Genomic DNA, 19,201 nt, shown 5'->3' on the forward strand with positions numbered 1-19,201 from the left:
TGCTATAACGCGAAGACTGCATGCAAAAAAAAAAAATGATTTCGAAAGAAAACAAATTTTGTCAGAAGTTATGTCAGGTTCAAGAATGAATATCATGCCATGTATTACGGGAAACAATCTCATTTCTGATTTTTGAATGTACAGAAATGTATAAACCGAAAAAGACTGTATAGTCTGTTGATATAGGTAGAAATATAAGAAGTGAAACGAGTTGCTAAAAGTATCCCTTTGCATTATGGGTCATATGCCATGTGTAGGGCCCCTATGCATTGGAGCAGCAAACCACATATTTCCAATATCGATCAGCGATATTATACCAAAGATACCGCGTCTTTTTTCAAAATTTTGAAGAAAATTAATAGAAGAATAGAGGCACCCTGTCCTGTTTTTGTTTCGTAATATCCTAACAATGTATAGCGACATCTCAGTGATGTATATATGATTCCATGCTGACATGAAAAATAACTGTTTTATAATTAATCAACAAAAAGCCCTAAGGAACGCCAAAAAGTCCCGACAATAGGTCGCAGGAGGGGTTGAGCACGAAGCCAATCGGATTTCGATTAGGAGGTTGCAGAAAAAAGGGCATAAGGAATTGAGTAATCTAATTTTGATAATGTAACTCAGGGAAATAAAGAGTGCAACAAGGAACCTCCTGTGACGTAATCGTCCTTGAGACCCGCCCTGGCTCGCGGCGCATCTTAACATCGACACCAAAAACTGAGTAGAAGCAGATTAAAAAAATTAACAGATCTACAGATTCTAAAGAATTGTGGAATAATTCATTCAGAAATTTTCTAACGGTGTACACCAAAGTCTTAAATTAACATAATGTTTTTATATTTATATTAATACACATGCGAGATATGTAAGAAAATATCACTGATTCAAGGTCGTCATTCGTATTAAATCTATAATATCACACACATACCCAGACATTATTAACACTTCTTTTTTTTTGCGCAGTTTTTTTGTGCTGTATAATTGGGAACATTTCATAGGTGAATCAATATTTCATTTAGATGGGGAAAAATGATCACAGCTGAAAAACATTAATAATATTCCGTGAGTTTCAATATTACAAGTGTACGCGAAAAGTATTTGAATGCCTCCAGGAAACTATTTCGCAATACAATGACTACAACTTTCATTTGCTCTTTTAAATTTATGAAGCTGTGAGGTTGACGTACAATTTATCGTGTAACATGCTGTTAATTTTAAGGAATTAAAGGACTTCGATATAAGTAAGACAAAAGAAAATTTAGAACAGGCTGAATACCGTATCATGTGTTGGAAGGGGGGGGGGGGGGGAGGTAACGTGGATAACTGGGAGAGGCTTATTATTGACAATATGACTGCATGTTTTGATGGAGCCTAATGTTAAAGTATAGGTCTATATCAGACCACATTACCATCGACTTATTATAATGGTCACTTGTACATAACTTTATATTTCATTTGTTCTGAAATTCCAAATCTGCATGAGCGTTGATCAACTCGGCGAGGGAGTATATAGGGGTAGGACACACAGTTTTCCCCCCCAAAAAATGCAAATGTGATTAAAGATAAACTTACAGACTTGTCAGTAAACAAACTCATACTACATTGGTTAGTACCCAGAAGAATAGCCACCATCTTCACACCTCCCTCCCCCCCCCCCTACACACTCTACTTCCTGGTACAATTCTCAGCGATTTCACGGATGCGGCGCAATACAAGTGCTCTAAACGAAATCCGATTACGGCGTTCTAAAACATGGCTTTTACAATTTAAACAGAGCAACACGAGTTTGGACATTCTTCGAAGCATTAGGCCTCCTCAATGCCCTAAACATTGGTCCGACCTACAAAATATTATCTCTTCAAGTAAAAAAGGACAGAACGAATTGAAGTCATACGTACACACGAGGAGTCTATACAAGTAAGAAAACGAAATAATAACATAAAATGTAACTTACTAGAAAAACATTATAGGAAACTGTAACACCAGATAACAGTCCATACAAGTTCATACAACCAAACAAACTTCCCAGAATGCAGACCCAGCAATAGTGCATACGAACCCCATTAAATACGGTCTCATTTGTGTGGAATGTCGGCTGGTTGGAAAAGAATTTCTGACACTCCTTTTTATAAGTCCATTCACAGAGGATTAAATATTGTTAACAAATAATATGACAAAGGATTGATTGCTGATACATTCAATAAATGCAGAATGGGGTAAGGCCTAAAAAGACAGAAACGCAAACAACACACATAACACAGCAAAGGAAACGGAGACGGGGTGGTTCCGCTTGGTAGGCCACCAAACACGATTGCGTAATAGTCTATATGTTGAACGTTACCACCGTGACAGTGCCCTATACACACAGTTCAAAAGGACATTGTGTTGTAACGATTGTGTGGTTTCTATGACATTAAACAAAAATACACGTAATTACGGTATATATTATACAAGATTGGTAAGGGCGAGGAGGGGGAGGAGGGGGGTTCTGATCAAGGGTTAGCCTGATCTGATAACCAACGCAAGACTTCATATAGCGATGGCATAAAGTCACGAAATGTGATGACTTCACATTACAACCACTGAATTCATTTGGTCATTTGATATGGTCACTTTATCATGTGGTCACTACATGTTGTGTCAGTCCCTTGATATCGTCACTTCATACGATCAACTAACATGGTGAGTTCATATAGTTCACACATGGTCACTTCGTAGTGTCACGTAACACATTGTCAATACATGATCATCTGATATATAGTCACTCCATGTCGATATCATACAGTGACGTCATATGGTGACTAGGCACTGAATGTGATGTCTTCAGGTGGAACCTGCACAGTGTGGTCACTACATATGGTGACGGTACCTTAATGTAGTCACTTCCCATGGTCACTTGATATGGTCACTCCATACATGGCCATTTCTCATTTCATATAGTCACTTTACATATCGACTCAATTAAGCGATTTTACATGATCACTCGTATGTTGACTGTGTTCACTTCCATGCGCTCAATACTCACTACATATGGTGACGGTCCCATACTGTAGTCACTTCACATGGTCACTCCATACGGTCATTTCATATGGTTACTTCATAAGGTCAATTTATACATGGTCATTTCATACAGTCACCCCATCTATCGGCATCATACACTGACGTCATTATGTTGTACATTTAGTCACTGCAAGAGGTGACTTCAGATGTCCCCTTCAAGAGGTGACTTCAGATGTCTCCTTCACGAGGTGGTCACTATGGTTACGGTACCTAACTGTAGCCACTTACTATGGTCAATTCATACATGGTCACTTCATAAATGGTCACTTTTAACATGATCATTTCGCATCGTGACTTTTTCTATGGACTTCAAACACTGACTTCAAATGATCACATCACTAGTATGTTCACTTTATGCGGATTATGTTGACGGTACCTTCATGTAGTCACTTTCAATGGTCACTTCACATACATGGTCACTTCACATACTGGTCATTTCATTTAGTCACTTCACCTATCGACTCACATGAGCACTAGTATATGTTCACTTCATGTGGTCTCTACACACTATATGGTTACGGTCCCATCATATAAGTCACTTCATACGGCCGTTTCGTATATAGTTACTATATCTATCACCGACTCCATTATACGTTGTGCTTAGACATAATATACCTCCCAAGTTCAAGTCTCTCATTCGAGTTATCTAAAACGCAGCACCGCTCGCTATACAACATTAGTGTGTTGCATCGAGCTTGCTCTCTTTGCCTACAGTTCTTGGCCATTGTCGTTGATGTAGGGAGGGAGGGATCGACTCGTATCCAAATAAAGTCAACGGTAAGACCAGACATTCCAGGCGCGCCTGCGGGAGGCCATCCATCTTCGAACAAGAAGACAGAATACTACAGCCTCACTGTGTACAACACATTGACCGACAATACTGTATGTTTAACGAAAACACCATCAAATGGTTTTAATGATGAGAGTGACACCTCTATTAAAGTTGAGACAAGTCACCAAAAACAAAACTACTTAACACGTCACAAACACTAATACTTTAGTTCTACAGTTCGATAGTTCGAGAATCAGCTACATGGTACTTTGGTACTGGTTATATGACTGAGTAGGGGGACGGCGGGTCTATGGATGTCGACAACAGAAACATGCGAAATCACCAGGATACGCTGGTCTTACCAAATATATTTTAAAACATATTGATGACCATATTATCGATCCTCTTACACATATTTTGAATTCATCTTTTTTCTGAATGTGTTTCCCTCATGAACTTAATTCTAACTCATTCTAATATATAAATATGGTGGAGATGATGTTGTATCAAATTACCGCCCTGTGCCAGTTGTACCTGTTATTTATAAGATCTTTGTTAGACTTACATATAATAGACTATAGCATTTATAAATAAAAAAATATCTTATTGTATTCTGGGCAGGATGGTTTTAGGAAAGATCACTGCACATACATTGGCTGCTACTTTAAGAGTGTTGCGGATGATATGTGTGAATATTAGACAATATAGTCAGTATTGTGGCCTTATTTATTAATATATCTAAAGCATTTGATACAATAAGTCATAACATTTCACAGTGAATAAATGATATAGTTTTATGGATAACGTGCTGTGGCACTTAACTGGATTTAAAAAGTATCTTACTAATCTGTAACAAGTGGACTAGACAATAAATAGGCTGGAACACCATCTGTAAATTCTGGGTGTTTGTACATGGTGCTTGGCTGTGGTTTGTCTGTGCAAAACAAACCACATGTAAAGAAATAAAATGATGGAATACGGTTATAATCAATGTACTGTAACACGTAGAATATGGACTTATGATTTCAGTTAGGGAAAAGTTATGAAAATGACATACGACATATATCGAATGTTATACATTACCTAAACGACCGTGGCGAAGAACCCAAATTCTACGACCTACCATATATTACTTTATGATGCAATCATAAACCTAACTCATAAATGACAAAGAAATCACGTGTATAGTGTTAAGTACAATCATATAGGCCAACTCACTATTTATAACTAGAACATGACAACCCATTACACACTCCAGTGATCTAAACAGCAAACATAGGGGAACCCGAAAAGGGCTTATGAGAGCATGCCATCCCCTCACGTAACCTATCAACAAACCGTGGAGTAGATTGACTGGCATCAGACTAGCGTTACCGACTCTTTGTGAGTATTAATAAAAATGCCAATCTATTCATAGGTTTCATAACATGTACGCAATATACCACTGCTTCGTCCAAAGCCGAAACCGCCCTATATGAGAGGTCTCGTGACGAATTATGCTCTCACTCACTTAATATAGTCATAAGCAATAATAGTAAAACAATAATAATAAAACTTGCTGGCAATGCACCCAATAACCATTTTACTGGAAACAACAATGATACATCTCAAGCATCTAGCAACATTAGCTTTAAATGTAGCAAACTGCCTACCAAATGCTCTGCTAAACCAGCCATAGTTAAACACTTGTTACTGATTGGTTAGCGTCAAATAAGTTGTCTTTAAATATTAATGAAACAAAATTACTGGTTTTTAATAATAAGAAGGTGATACATCACAATTTACTCTAAGTTTTAAGGATACCATCATAACAATTAATAATTCAACCACGTTGATAGGGGTCATAGGCCTAATTGATGATAAGCTTTCATGGTAGGATCACATTTGCATTAACGTTACTAAATCCGTTTCTAAAATCGTTGGTGTTATGAATATATGAACATATGATATTCCTAGTCGAACGGAATTAACTATCTATAATGCATAAAATTTGCCCCACCTTACTTATAGCATCCTAGTATGTGGTATAGTTACTCACCCACAAATACGGGTTTACTCTGCAAAATGGGCTGTCCGAATAGTTTCAAACGTTTCACCTACACCCACCCACACACTTCAACTTTTTTCATCATTATAATCTACTTACTTTAAAAGACCACTACAATTACCCAGTTAGGTATTTTCTTTTGACAGGCACAACAATAGCCAGCTCCCTTCTGATTCCATCTCAATCGTCTTCATGACAATTATCCTACACAAGGGGAAGATAGATAATCTTCTCCGATCATACACCACGACTAGTTGTTTGTTCCATCACGTGTGGGGTGTAATGGAGTTTCTTTCAGGAACGCTCTTGATATTGGTATATAAGAAGTGCCCCTAATATTAATCTATTTAAGATCGCTTCTCGGCCTTTTGGCTAAGATCATGTGTAGTATATGTTCCCTTTCGAGGGGAATGGTGATACACACCTGACGATGATCACACAGTCACGGTCCCGATGCAAGGGGACTGGGGTTAGAAGTGGATCAGTCGTTCAGTAGTTTGGTTTTCGTGCCCAGGTTCTTTCCTGGGCGACTTTTTCTTAAAAAGTATCTATTTAAGAAGCATTTAAAGAACTATGTTTTATCATGTATGTCAATTGACTATCTGGCTTAAAATAATAGGCATTAAACTAGCACTAATTCATAATTTATTTTCAAGTTAAATGCAAAAGAGTCATATTCGTATTTTTCTATATATATTCCAAATCTAGTTGGTTACGTAATGATAGACAACTCAGGGCCAGACTAGAAAAGTTTACTAGCGTTCATCTGGTTCCTATTTCTTTTATATTCATACTTACGTTTATTGTTAATTTTCATTAATATGTTTTGTATAATAATTTGTATGTATGTGTTTATGTGTGTATGTATGTATGCGTGTATGAATGTAAGTATTTATGTAGGCCTATGTATGTATTGCAATTGAAATAAATGAACGAAACGAATAAACGCGTTCACGACATAGCAAGATTGGGTCCACAAGCATGAAAGCTCTTTTACGTTTTGCGTTTGACACTTTAGTTTGTGGCATTTCATGGGAGAGTTTTTAAGGATATTCTTTACCGAGGCTAAATAAATAAGTATCATACCTCTTTAGCTTGTATTAGTTTCATGGCGTGCAGTCAGTAGTTTTGGTTTCTGCTGATTTAGCCACTGACGGATGAATTAACTTCATGAACTAACTAATTCTGATGATTCAACTTCATGTACTACCTAATTCTGATGCTTAGACTTCATGTACTAGCTAATTCTGACGAGTAGACTCATGAACTAGCTAATTGCCATACGTTTCCAGGAAATGAAACATCGTTTGTTATATACACAATATAATTCTGTATGAATGGATCGATAACAGACTCTTAATCCAGTGGAGTACACTCATCTTCATCTGTATGTAAATACTTGTTAGTTCGAGCTGTAGGTTTATATACATTTAGACCGTGGGATGGTTGTTAACAAAGGCATAGTTTGTGAATCAAATTTTAGTTCAACTGAAAATTGGAATACAAGTACTTTCTTGAATGTTGTTTCTCAAAAGAAAAACCTTAAAAACAAAATCCAAGAATTTACTCAAAATAGAAATAATATGGACAATCAAACCAGGACAATTTTATAGCATAATCAGTTTAAGAAAAGTGAAGCTGTAAAAAAACATGCGTGTATATAGGGATGTTCCTGTCAGGGATGGGAGTGGGGGGGGGGAGGGGTGGGGTGGAGAGGGTAGCTGAGTGGGAGGCCAGGAGGCACTCCCACGCAACTGAAAATATGTTTATGGTAATATAAAACATCCCACAATTACCAGACTAATCAGTTATACTTTAATTTAAACTACCAAATATATATGATAATTACCCTTCCTGCGACAGTATTTACCCCTTCCTCTTAGGTGCTCATGGCATAACAATACGACCGCAGTTATGTAAATGAGGACCATTTTCAATGAACACTTTTGACTTCAATAATCGTTCCCCACCCTAAAACATATAGTGTAACTTAAATGGTTAACATACAGAAATAAATATAGATAATATACCAGACGAGGGATGAGGGGAAGGAAAGGGGGTAGGGGTTCTCATAGAAAAGATACATTTTCAGACATCCAAAATCATCGCAAAAGTGCACTTGACAGTCATATGACGAACGGTTTATTGTTTAGGAGGAATCCTTCGGCATAAAAATACAGCCTTTCCTTGAAACATACAGTAAATCCTTAAATAAATATCACAATTCAATCTGTCCACTGGAAAAGTGATAAACCTGGCCCGACCTTGTGTGTCTATAAATTAGTTCTTTGAACTCCTAGATTAAAGCGTTTTGATTGGCGGTGCTATGATCTATACATATTCATATTTGAATGATAAGCGCTATAACTTATAGGCAGGTGCAGGTAGCACATCAAGAGTTGACAACTATAGCTCATTTACCACGTGGCAAATTCGTAACTATATGCGAGTATAGAATCGGGCCGAGTATCGGGCCCATTGCAATGAAAAGTGACATCAGAGATTATATTTTGGTTATGGTTAACATTAATATGTAAGCCACATATATATACATAGCTTGTGTGTATGATAAAAGTGTTTTAACTGCAAAATGCATTCGTACTTATTACATTTACTTCTGTTCTACTTCAGAATAAATCGTCTTGATGTGCGAGACTATAGTATCGTGATTGGTAAGATAACTAAAGTTATGTCAAACCACTTCATAAACTATAACAGTCAAAGGATTAACAGAACTCTGCTTGACCAGATAATTAAATGAGACACGAACTGCCCAACCATCATCATTGCTGTATATGATAGAGATAATTGACATGAACATCCCCCCCCCCCCCCCCCTAAACAGCTCTATAAGACAAATCTTGTTCCATCTGGGATCATTCACAGATTTAATGTTGCTCTATATGAAAGTATGAAGACTTGATGGAGTCTAAATATAACATCGAGCCGCACGTGCTTTATTTTAATTATGTTTTCTTTTTTTTGGCAAATGATCAATTTAAAAAAAAACATTGAAGTTCTTAACATGACCAATTGATGACAGTGGTTTAATTGTCAACACTGTCAATATTTTACCATTTTTTTAACCTAACCCATGGCAGCTCCTAGAAATGACAGTTTTAAAGTAGGATATCTCCCAAACAAAGCAAGATTTTTCTTATCTGTTTTGGGGAGATATCTGTCATAAAGCCTAAAAACTATAGAGCAGATGATTATTGGGATTATGTCACCTTTCAAACATGTTGCAAATTCACTGGCTCGAAAACCCGTTTCAACCTCGCTTTGAGCTGCTTATGAGACCTTTCTCATTAAATGCTAAATAAAGGATCCAACTATACAAAAGAGTATGATACTTACATATATGAATCCAAACGAGAAATCAATGAACGACTACTGCACTGTCGCAAAGTACCTTGATGACAGAAGTGAGCCAAATGACCACTCAGCTCAAAGTCAACTATACGACTATACCAGCTCTGACATACAACCAGGAAAGTTTCTTATTTCATTTCCATTTGCACAAAATCTATTTAACTTTCGATGTACTTTGAACTGTCCTGATTCGAGACTCCTTTGATTACCAAAAGCCTGGAACCTGCACGATTGTAAAGAAGAAAGTCAGTCCTTCCTTATAGCTTGTCAACAAACTAATTCATATTAGTTTAACTTTTAGTTAAGGTGTAGGCTTATTGTCAATGAAAAGGAATGCTTATGAGGGTCTCTAACGGGGGGTAAAATCTTTCAGGGTTCATTGAAGATACTGAATCATAGACGAACAAAGGCCCTTAACGATCCCACATTTAGGTGAATTTTCATTACTGGAATGAAAACAACACTGGTGGTATATTATCGTATACTACATTATACTGCTCCATGCAATGTTTGAATTGTAACTGCTACATGTTGGCAGATGATGGGGGGGGGGGGGGGAGTAGGGGACCTGTGTCGACTACTGAAGTCGTTGATCAATTACAAATTATTTAAAAGTTCTTCATAATGTAAAATGGAACTTGACTTTAAAAGTTTTAAGAATAATATTATTGTTTCTGAAATGCAATAACATCACAAATTCACGAAACGTCAACGCAAAATCTGTTCTAATGAATTAATTAAGTATTAATAGTGTACGTGAAGTAATACGTCAAATAGGCCAAAATACTGTCGAAGATTCTACCTTTGCTTAATAAGAATGCCATCCTGGGAAAATCGCGTATTCCTTCCACATTCCTATACATCCCCTAGAACTGAGCTAGCCAGAACGTGGAAGTAAACACAATAAAGTCTACATCCCTTCACACTCTGAAAAGCTAAATACCTTCTCAAGGGGTTAAAGGTCATTTATGAGCACTTCGAGGATACTTAGGGTGTACCTAGGGATTCAAAGAGTTGGAAGGCCATCCCGTGAAAAGGTAAAAATTGTAAAGACATTTGCACCAGGGGTGTTGTTACAATCTTTTCTCTTTTTTTCAATTTATAGTATGCAGGCTTCAAAGTGGATTGGTTCAGTGTATTCAGATAGCTTGACATGTAGTCTTTGATGAATAGCTACATAGCCCTAACTGTCGAATTGCAATTAGGTATGTATTATTCACCTGTAGGGAAGTTCATAAGAGCCTTCGTGGAAAAAAGGTGTGTCATAACGTATACTTATCAATGGAAAACAGTAATAAGTTCCGAAGAAAAGTGTCTAAATAGTGGAAAAGGTCATCGCTTATACAATGGTACAAAAACGCAATGTGGAAACTAACCTTGTTTAATACTTATCACCATGGAGACGATTGAATACAACGATTGTCACAAAAATTTACGAAAAGATATAATTTTCAAAGAAATGCAGAAATAAGTTTGTAGTAAGTGTTCGAAATTTTCGTGGCAATCTAAGCATGTATATACTGCCAAGCAGTGTTGGTGTGCATGGCTATAAGTGCCTTTATATTTACAATATTACGTTTGTAGCAGTCCAAGGAGATAGAGAGATAGTTCTTGTATACCAGATACCCAAATAGGCAACAGAAACATTATCATAACTGCACAGTTCATGTTATATAACTGGAATCAGGGAAATGCTATACTCTGACAGACTGAGATTACCATTTTCCTTCCCCTAACTCTCAATCGATTCTATGCCCATATATAATATAGCTGGAGATCAAAGCGACCGATTGTTAAATCAAGTTTCTTTCCCGCAGTACGTCTTTGCAAAAGTTTTTACGATGAAGTCCACTTTCACTGGATTTGGTTGTTTGCGAAGACGCCTCTTATAACGAAGAATCGGGCTTTGATCCAGCTTGACTAATCATGTACCTTGAGTAGCATTCGACACGCTAGCAACATCAAGCAAGATATTGAGTATTTCATTGGCATAAAATTGGTGAATAAGTAAAGCGTTACAGATTAGGTGTACATGTGATTTAAAAGCGGATTTAATCATTTAAAGAAGTCACTTGGTTATACCACAACATTCCCTTACAAGTCTAACTTCGACCTTCCCCCTCCCCCCTGCACCCCCGCCGAGAACCTAAATTCTATACTACCAGATCAAAATGATAATATTTATCGACGGGCGGCTAAAGTTGACTAAAGCACTATAAACATACTGATTCTTCAACACCTAAATCTTAAATTGAAATGTCTGAACCACTGGAGTATCATCAATGCAGTTATGAAATTAAATCCAACTATTTTGATATTGCCTGTATTTTGCCTAGCCTGCGGTGCGAAATAAAATTGACTGTGTATATATCATATACGCATATCGCTTCCAAGAACGCACGGAGCTTTATAACAGAATTCGGTCAATGAATGCAAAGGCCTATATTCGTACAAAACTGCCCACGATTTGTATATACATCTGTACTAGCCTCAGTATTTGTTTTATTAAACAACATACAGTGATCCACCATGATCATATACCATTGGAGTAGTCTTACTCAAGAATGAGATAAGTAATTATTACCAAAAGCCTCTCCGCCAATAAATTGCATTAGCCGACCGATATTTAGATACACCCACCCACTGCTGAAAACCAGCTACGGAATCATTTTGGAATGTGAAAACCAATGAATGGGCTCAGCCTATCGGTTGCCATGACAACAACACATAAACCCTGGTAGTTTGTTTCCACGTAGTATATAAAGAAGTCAAACAAGTGTCAGGGACAAATTTCATTGTTTAGTGGGGGAAATACAGTACTACAACAACAAATGCCTATATAGCGCTTTACATAAAAGAGTATCTCAAAGCACTTTACACGGGACTAGAACGGTAAAATCAAATATAAGATACAGAGTATATTAAAAAAGGAATAAAGTAGTCAAAGCAAAGTCAGAAAATAAAGGTTAACTTGGTGTCATCCACAGTCACGTGACACTCGTTACCGTACTCAATCAGCATTATAGACACGTGACACTCATTACCTATAACACTGAACTCCACAATTAAGTACCGGGCCGTTATTTTCCGCATTATTGTGCACACATAAACAATGTTTGGGGAATGAACTTTGCTACTTTCATCATACATATTATCGGTGCAAATTTGATGTGTAAATCAAAGTATAACCTATGTTGCAGCGTGACCGGGAAATTACCTGTAGGCTACCACATTTCTCTCGGCAGCTAATCACGTGGTTTTATTCACACTGCATAACCGCATTTTGTGTGTGTTCCACATCGCTTCGTGTGCGCCACGGTGAACCCAATGCAATCTTAGGTGTGTGAACGCTATGACACGTACATATGTACCTATATTGTTACCAAAAACAGTTGTCTTATATACCATCAACAATTAATAACAAGTATAAAGACAACGCCCGCCACGATTTCTATATGCATAATAGTACGCTTTTATTCTAGGAGCCTATCAGCTACATGCATGTATAGCCTAGCTAGACAAGCCGTTACACAAGTTTATTCATTGTGTTAACGTATGTTTACATGCTGCTACAGTGGTTCGTAATATTCCTTCACTATGCAGCTATTACAGTATACATATTGTTATGTTGTTGAACACATGGGGGCGTCGAGAGTGAGGCCTGAACTGCATGAGACCAGACTGCATGAGACCAAACTGCATGATACCAGACTGCATGAGACCAGACTGCACGAGACCAGACTGCACGAGACCAGACTGCACGAGACCAGGCTGCATGAGACCAGACTGCATGAGACCAGGCTGCATGAGACCAGACTGCAACGGACCAGACTGCATGAGACCAGACTGCATGAGACCAGACTGCATGAGACCAGACTGCATGAGACCAGACTGCATGAGACCAGTGTACTCGTAAACCTACCATATAACTACGTTTACTTGTACTCATCCTCGTCGATTTGTACTCGTACTCGTGGCAATATGGAACTCTATAGCACAGACACTAATACAAGATTAACTTACTCATACTAAAGCTTAGAACACTGTACTAACACGGGTACCAAGGGGGGGTATTGAGAAACACGAGGCCGCATGTAACAATACATACGGCGTTACCGCTATCTTTTTATTAAGACGAGTTACACTCATCAAAAGCAAGAGATCAGGGGCTTTCCACCAACCACGAAACGGTACCAGCGCATATACTATAGCAACGTATTCTTTATTACAATAAAATCATTTTTATTGACTTATTTTCAAAATACATGAAAAAACGGTAAGACATGACAAGAAATCACATTATAATGTTTATGATGCCTTTTGTGGACCACCAGCAACAACGAAGATTGGCGAAGGTGGAATGGATTAAAGGAGGGGGGGGGGTTGTGTATTTTAGGGTTCCGGTTATTATATCTAACATGTAAAAAGAGGTTCATCCTTTTCATGGTCACGATGCCACCGCGATGACTCAGATCTTGAAAAGTGCATTTAACCCATGCGTCCAAACATCCATCATTCCCTTTCATTTTACTGCACTATATAACGTTTACTTACCACAGTTATGCTATATTGTATTGTTAAACATCCTACTCATAATTTGCTGAGGTGTCGTCCAAATCACACCTTACACTTTGGTAAACAATGACTAAATTTTGGTGCGGGTATATACGGTAAGTTACACAATAACGAGCGTAATCGCGTTTTCGAGACCAGAAAAGACCACGAGGCAGGTTAGTGTGTTTCGGCTTCAAACGGAAACGTTGGCTGGACTAGATATATTTCAGTGTTCGCACATCTAGTACGCAGCATTCACAAACACTACTGACTTAAATAATCAAGAAATATTTCACAATTATTTGACAACAAGGACTGGACGAGTCAGATTTTTTTTTGAAGATAAGCCGCATCAAGGAATGTAAGACTATCGTATGCTATCGTATGTGGGAAGGGTGGGGAGGAAAAAGGAAATTGTGGAGGCAAAACGTGTAAAGGTTGGGAGAAAGGAGAATGGAGAGAGGGGGGTGTGGCGAGGTAAGACTTTTGAATGACATGATATTAAATTTTGTGTCATCATGAGCACTAACTTTGCACTTTGTGTCACTAAAGCACTAAATTGTATTCTTTCACTATATAGTAGAATGGAGGAGAGGGGGACACTTGAATGTCTTGATATTACATGTAATGTATCACCAGACTGCACTAAATTGTATTCTTTCACTATATATTAGAATGGAGGGGAGGGGGAGGGGGAGGAGAGGGGGAGGGGGAACTCTTGTATGTCTTGATATTACATGTAATGTGTCACCAGAGCACTAAATTGACATTCTTCCATTATGCATGGCATTTCCCTATACCGTAACTGCTGCATATATTACTAGTCTATACTCTCTGTTTATAGTTGCTTTCATAATCCCTGTACAATTGAAAACTTTTGCTGACGTCTATACAACGTGGCGTCCTCTATACATCCTGCCACGTTAACGACTTGTAAAGCCCAATGTTTTCATGGAACTTACAATTGAAATTCACCGACATGGTAGATATAAGTGCTGCAATGGCGGGGCCCCACTTAGTATAAACCAGATCTATAAATATAACAGCGAGACTGAGATGTCAGGAGTAAGAGAGCACTATAGTATATTGACATGCGCATAGGCTCATCAATCAGCGGACGTAACTCATCTACCGAAGACCGAAGATAAGTACTCTCTCCCCCAGATAGACTACATGTCCTTATAGTGATGTTCTGAACTATAACATAACTAATGGCGTAACAATGTTGCACTGGTACTCGGTCTGGATCAACTTATAGTACATAGCAAACAATCAAAACATTTTAAATTTCAGCCGTTTTGTATTATAATCCAATGTAAAATTCATTAAACTCAATGGGTTACTCTATTCTGTTAACAGTTGTTTTCTTTTCTTAATAGGCCCTATACTATATATAATACACATGTGTGAACTAGATATAAATCTAACGCAAACTTCTTTTATTTGTTCACGTTTTGGAATTGTCCAACAACAAGAAACTATAACTTTTAATTGACCCAGGCCTATCGTCTCTTCGAATACGTTGATATCTTACTCAGCGGCCAGACAAAAGCTAAACTCACACCAAATAGCTCAAAGTGTTTATCCTCTTAAAGAGCCCGTTTAGCTATTGATATTTAAGACTGATTGGCTAACTAAACACACCTACAGTTTCGCCGTCCATGTTGCTTGTTATTTGGGTATTGTCTGGTACGTTACCGTAGTATGTTATACAATTGGTACATATCGAAACATGAAAGTTATAAGGCAATTATGTTCGAATTCCGACGTAAATTGGTTAATTTCGACCTGAGTCATTTAATTTCACGAACCGTATACAAACACACTCGAGGTTTATATATTTTCATTATATCCTATTCTTGTAAAAGAAATACTCAACAGAACTTAAGTATAGGAAGTGTATCTATGTCAGTGAATTATTACCGCTGGGACATATTTGTCAAGGTTGATGTTCTCCGTCGAAAGAAAAAACACCAAGGGTCCTTCAAGCTACACGCAGCTGTATACTAGTACGCTGATACTGTACACCATTCTGTTGAGCTAGTCACGTGATAAACACTTCAGTCCTACTCAGATGTATACAAGTGGGTACTACAGCCGTTTGATCACTCCGCCTTGGTGAATTATAAACCGTTAAATCCAATCTATAAAAGAACAACTGTGTCCCACAAAATTTAATGTAAATGCGCCTACGGTTTATTTATTTACAAACCTTTCACGCCTATTTTCTTCATGCCAGCAGCGATGTGTGGAATTAGTTTACGATACTATATATATGTCTCCTGGTATATACGCCAGACAGTGTAGTAGCCTACCTACGAGTTGCAATGATGTGAGTACAAGTAAAATTGCCTCGGTACGAGTATACGGGCATGAGTACAAGGCTGTTTGAACGAGTACGTGTTATGTTATCGTGCACTTTACGGGGCATTTATACTAGATTTCCAAACATGCTGGACCACGAGTAAACCGAGTACAAGCAAGTAGGTCTATGCTAGAATATAGGAGTAGAGTGATGACTCACAACAAGCCTATACACGTACTATACGGTGACTATCGGCCTCATGGTGTGTAAGCAATGCATGAAGCTTCACGAAAGTCTCACGTAAATGACGTACCGTAAAATATACCTAGGGAGTTGTTAACAACTCCCAACTCCCTGATGTACCCTACATGTGGCAGATTAACCCAGGACCGTGTAAGAGGCTGTTATACACCACTGTGTAATTACACATTTAGTATATCGTTCCACAGCCAACCACCCCCACCCCACCCCCCTCCCCAACACCTACACACACACTTCTGTCTTGTGTCTCGTTCACATTGCATAACATTATTTCATTATTAAATCAAGGAATTACACTTATTTTAATCACGTGAAGACATGCATGTAAGAAACACTGATGGTCCATCTTCATGTAATTAACTATATGTATTGTTATCAGAGACTGCATGTTTATTAGACTGCAGGGTAACCAGCTAAAGAAACCAACACATGAACGGTCTACCAGCATATATACCACGTGTTATATTAGAGTCGGGCTCAGCCCTTATTTCACAATTATCATATAGCGGCAAGAAAAAAAAAAAACTCAAGGATATTCTTTACCAACTTTCCCTCATCATGTATGATTCAGTCACGTCAATGGGCAACACCGCTGACCCATTCACAAGTTTGCGATGAGGCTGTAAAACCTCCTGCTTCATAATACATATTCAATACATATATTTGGAGAAACTCCATCTTTTAAGTTTATTTATACATTATTATATTAGTTTAACAGTTTCGAAAAACTTTCGAAATTTCTTTTCTTCCTCCATAGGCGAATGCATTAATTGTGAAACAATATCTTATATCACTACTAAGTATATATAGTACACATCCTTGGTAATCATTGCACTCGAATCACTTAAGCCCGGGTCACATCTGCGCGATTCAACACGCGATTCAACTCGCAACTAAAATCACGCGAATCAGAAAAGTTGCTTCTGAGAAGTTGCGCTGATTAGGACATTGCTCTATTGCAAATCAACGGCGCAACTTTGATTGCGCAACAAGTTGATACCCGTGTCTAACTACGCGATTCAACCTTCCATTGTATTGCGAGTTGAATCGCGTGTTGAATCGCGCAGATGTGACCCGGGCTTAAGTCACAACTATAACCAATGTTGTTGAATAAATATGTCAAAGTTAACACCCGAGATGAACGAACCACCATAAAACGACATATCTTGCAATATCAGTTTGATAAACGTTCAAGTTCAAGACAAAACCCAAAAGTAGGCCTATAGCTGTATACTTATCAAAAACGTAACGTGGAAATCAACACGGACTGTTGCGTAACAACCGCAAGATAATTTTAGAAATATACACTGTCCGATAAAACCTTCACAGGGTTCTATAAATTAATTAATTAAAACGGCTAATAAGAACAATAAACCTAACATAATCTGTTATTTTTGGCTATATTTCACTGGCACGTGACTTCAGCTGTAATGGGCCCTACAACTTTGAGCATAGACTATAGGAATCATACACATATACAGGCCAGACACGCCTCCCTATCTGTAATATACCAACTTTCAAACTAAACACTAAACAGAAACTTGGAGACCATTAATACTGCTCAGAGGTATGAAAATATTAAATTTGTTATTCATTAAGGATAAAATAAACCAACGAAATGTTCACGATACGTTTGGGTAGATCAGATCATGGAGCTATAGCTCCATGATCAGATTGATGACGTTTCAACTTATTGTTGAGATGGATGCATGTTTATATATTACCTTTAACGACGACAGGTCTTCCCCGGACTGACAACACCAGACGATGTACGCCTCATATGTCTGTGTTACTTTGGCAGGCTACTATACCTCTGCCGGTATTTTTCTTGGTTTTTTGTTTCTTAAATCCTATCAAAGTTGGTGCGTGGCTTTCTCTAATTGGAATTAGAAGTCGCGAATCAAGAGCTCACTATAACTTATGATAAACAATATGGACGACTGTCATGTATAGTTATTTCTATATATATATATTATTTCTATACATATATATACACCCTTAAATGTGACTTGTTGCCTATACACAACCAAACAGTTGCTGGTATAACTGACTAGTGTACAGTAGCTTAAAGATTATATAGATACCTTTATTTATGCTGGCAACAGATATACACTGCAATATATATCATTGTACGTCTACAAACTAAATGCGACTGAAGTTAAACTCATGGAAACAAAAAGTTAAAGGTCCTCCGGGTTTCACAGAAATTGTTACAGGCCTATACTAAAGAATGACTTAAGACAGACGTTTTTGTCAATATGTCATCGTAAAAACCAAAGTAGGTGATATAAAGTTACGTAATGCCATAGCTGCTCCGGTTGTGAAGATAGTTTAATAAATGTTGGAAATGCTCCTTTAAAGTGATAAGTGTCGTCTTCTTATAGTCAATAGCTAATAGTTAATGTTAATCTATTGTTTCATTAGTTCTAATAATTCAACCACAACGATTTTTTTCAACACAAACAAACAACAGAAAATGTAATACCCAAGCAACACTTACAACATCATTTGTCCCTTGACAAATATGTAAAATGCATTGTAAACATGTTATTTAATTTTCATACAAGTTTGTTTTCCTGCATATCGAGGTGTTGCTTCCAATGAACTGACCTAAAGGTCTGTGTGTTAGTCTACGTCATATCATGCTTCTTTTATTATTAAAGGGTCATATCTCGAAACACATACAAGTGATAAAGAAGATAACATGGACCGATCTGTACAATATCAAAGTTACTAAATTCCTGTCTCATTCATCATTTTAAGTCTCATACGTCGTAAGAGAGGCCTTCGTTTCTGAGTGTTTTCTGTTGACATATTTCGTGCCAGA

General features: G+C 37.6%; 1 protein-coding gene and 1 pseudogene across 6 annotated transcripts in view; one reads left to right on the forward strand and one right to left on the reverse strand.

Moving 5' to 3' along the window:
* The window catches only part of LOC139971257 (uncharacterized), a 69,335-nt gene that overhangs the window by 38,578 nt on the left and 11,556 nt on the right, over positions 1 to 19,201 (reverse strand). Inside the window, exon 1 of one of the 6 annotated variants that reach the window (XM_071977563.1) lies at positions 9,240 to 9,508. The exons of 4 other annotated variants lie outside the window; for them this stretch is intronic. The gene's annotated coding sequence lies outside the window, so the exon portion shown is untranslated. Of the gene's footprint in view, positions 1 to 1,957; positions 2,112 to 9,239; positions 9,509 to 19,201 lie in introns of those variants that run through there. One more of the 6 variants, XM_071977562.1, reaches the window with a different exon arrangement.
* Positions 6,235 to 6,449, forward strand: LOC139972689 (U2 spliceosomal RNA; annotated as a pseudogene).

The sequence above is a fragment of the Apostichopus japonicus genome, chromosome 8 (assembly GCF_037975245.1).
Source record: "Apostichopus japonicus isolate 1M-3 chromosome 8, ASM3797524v1, whole genome shotgun sequence".
Lineage (NCBI taxonomy): Eukaryota > Metazoa > Echinodermata > Holothuroidea > Aspidochirotida > Stichopodidae > Apostichopus > Apostichopus japonicus.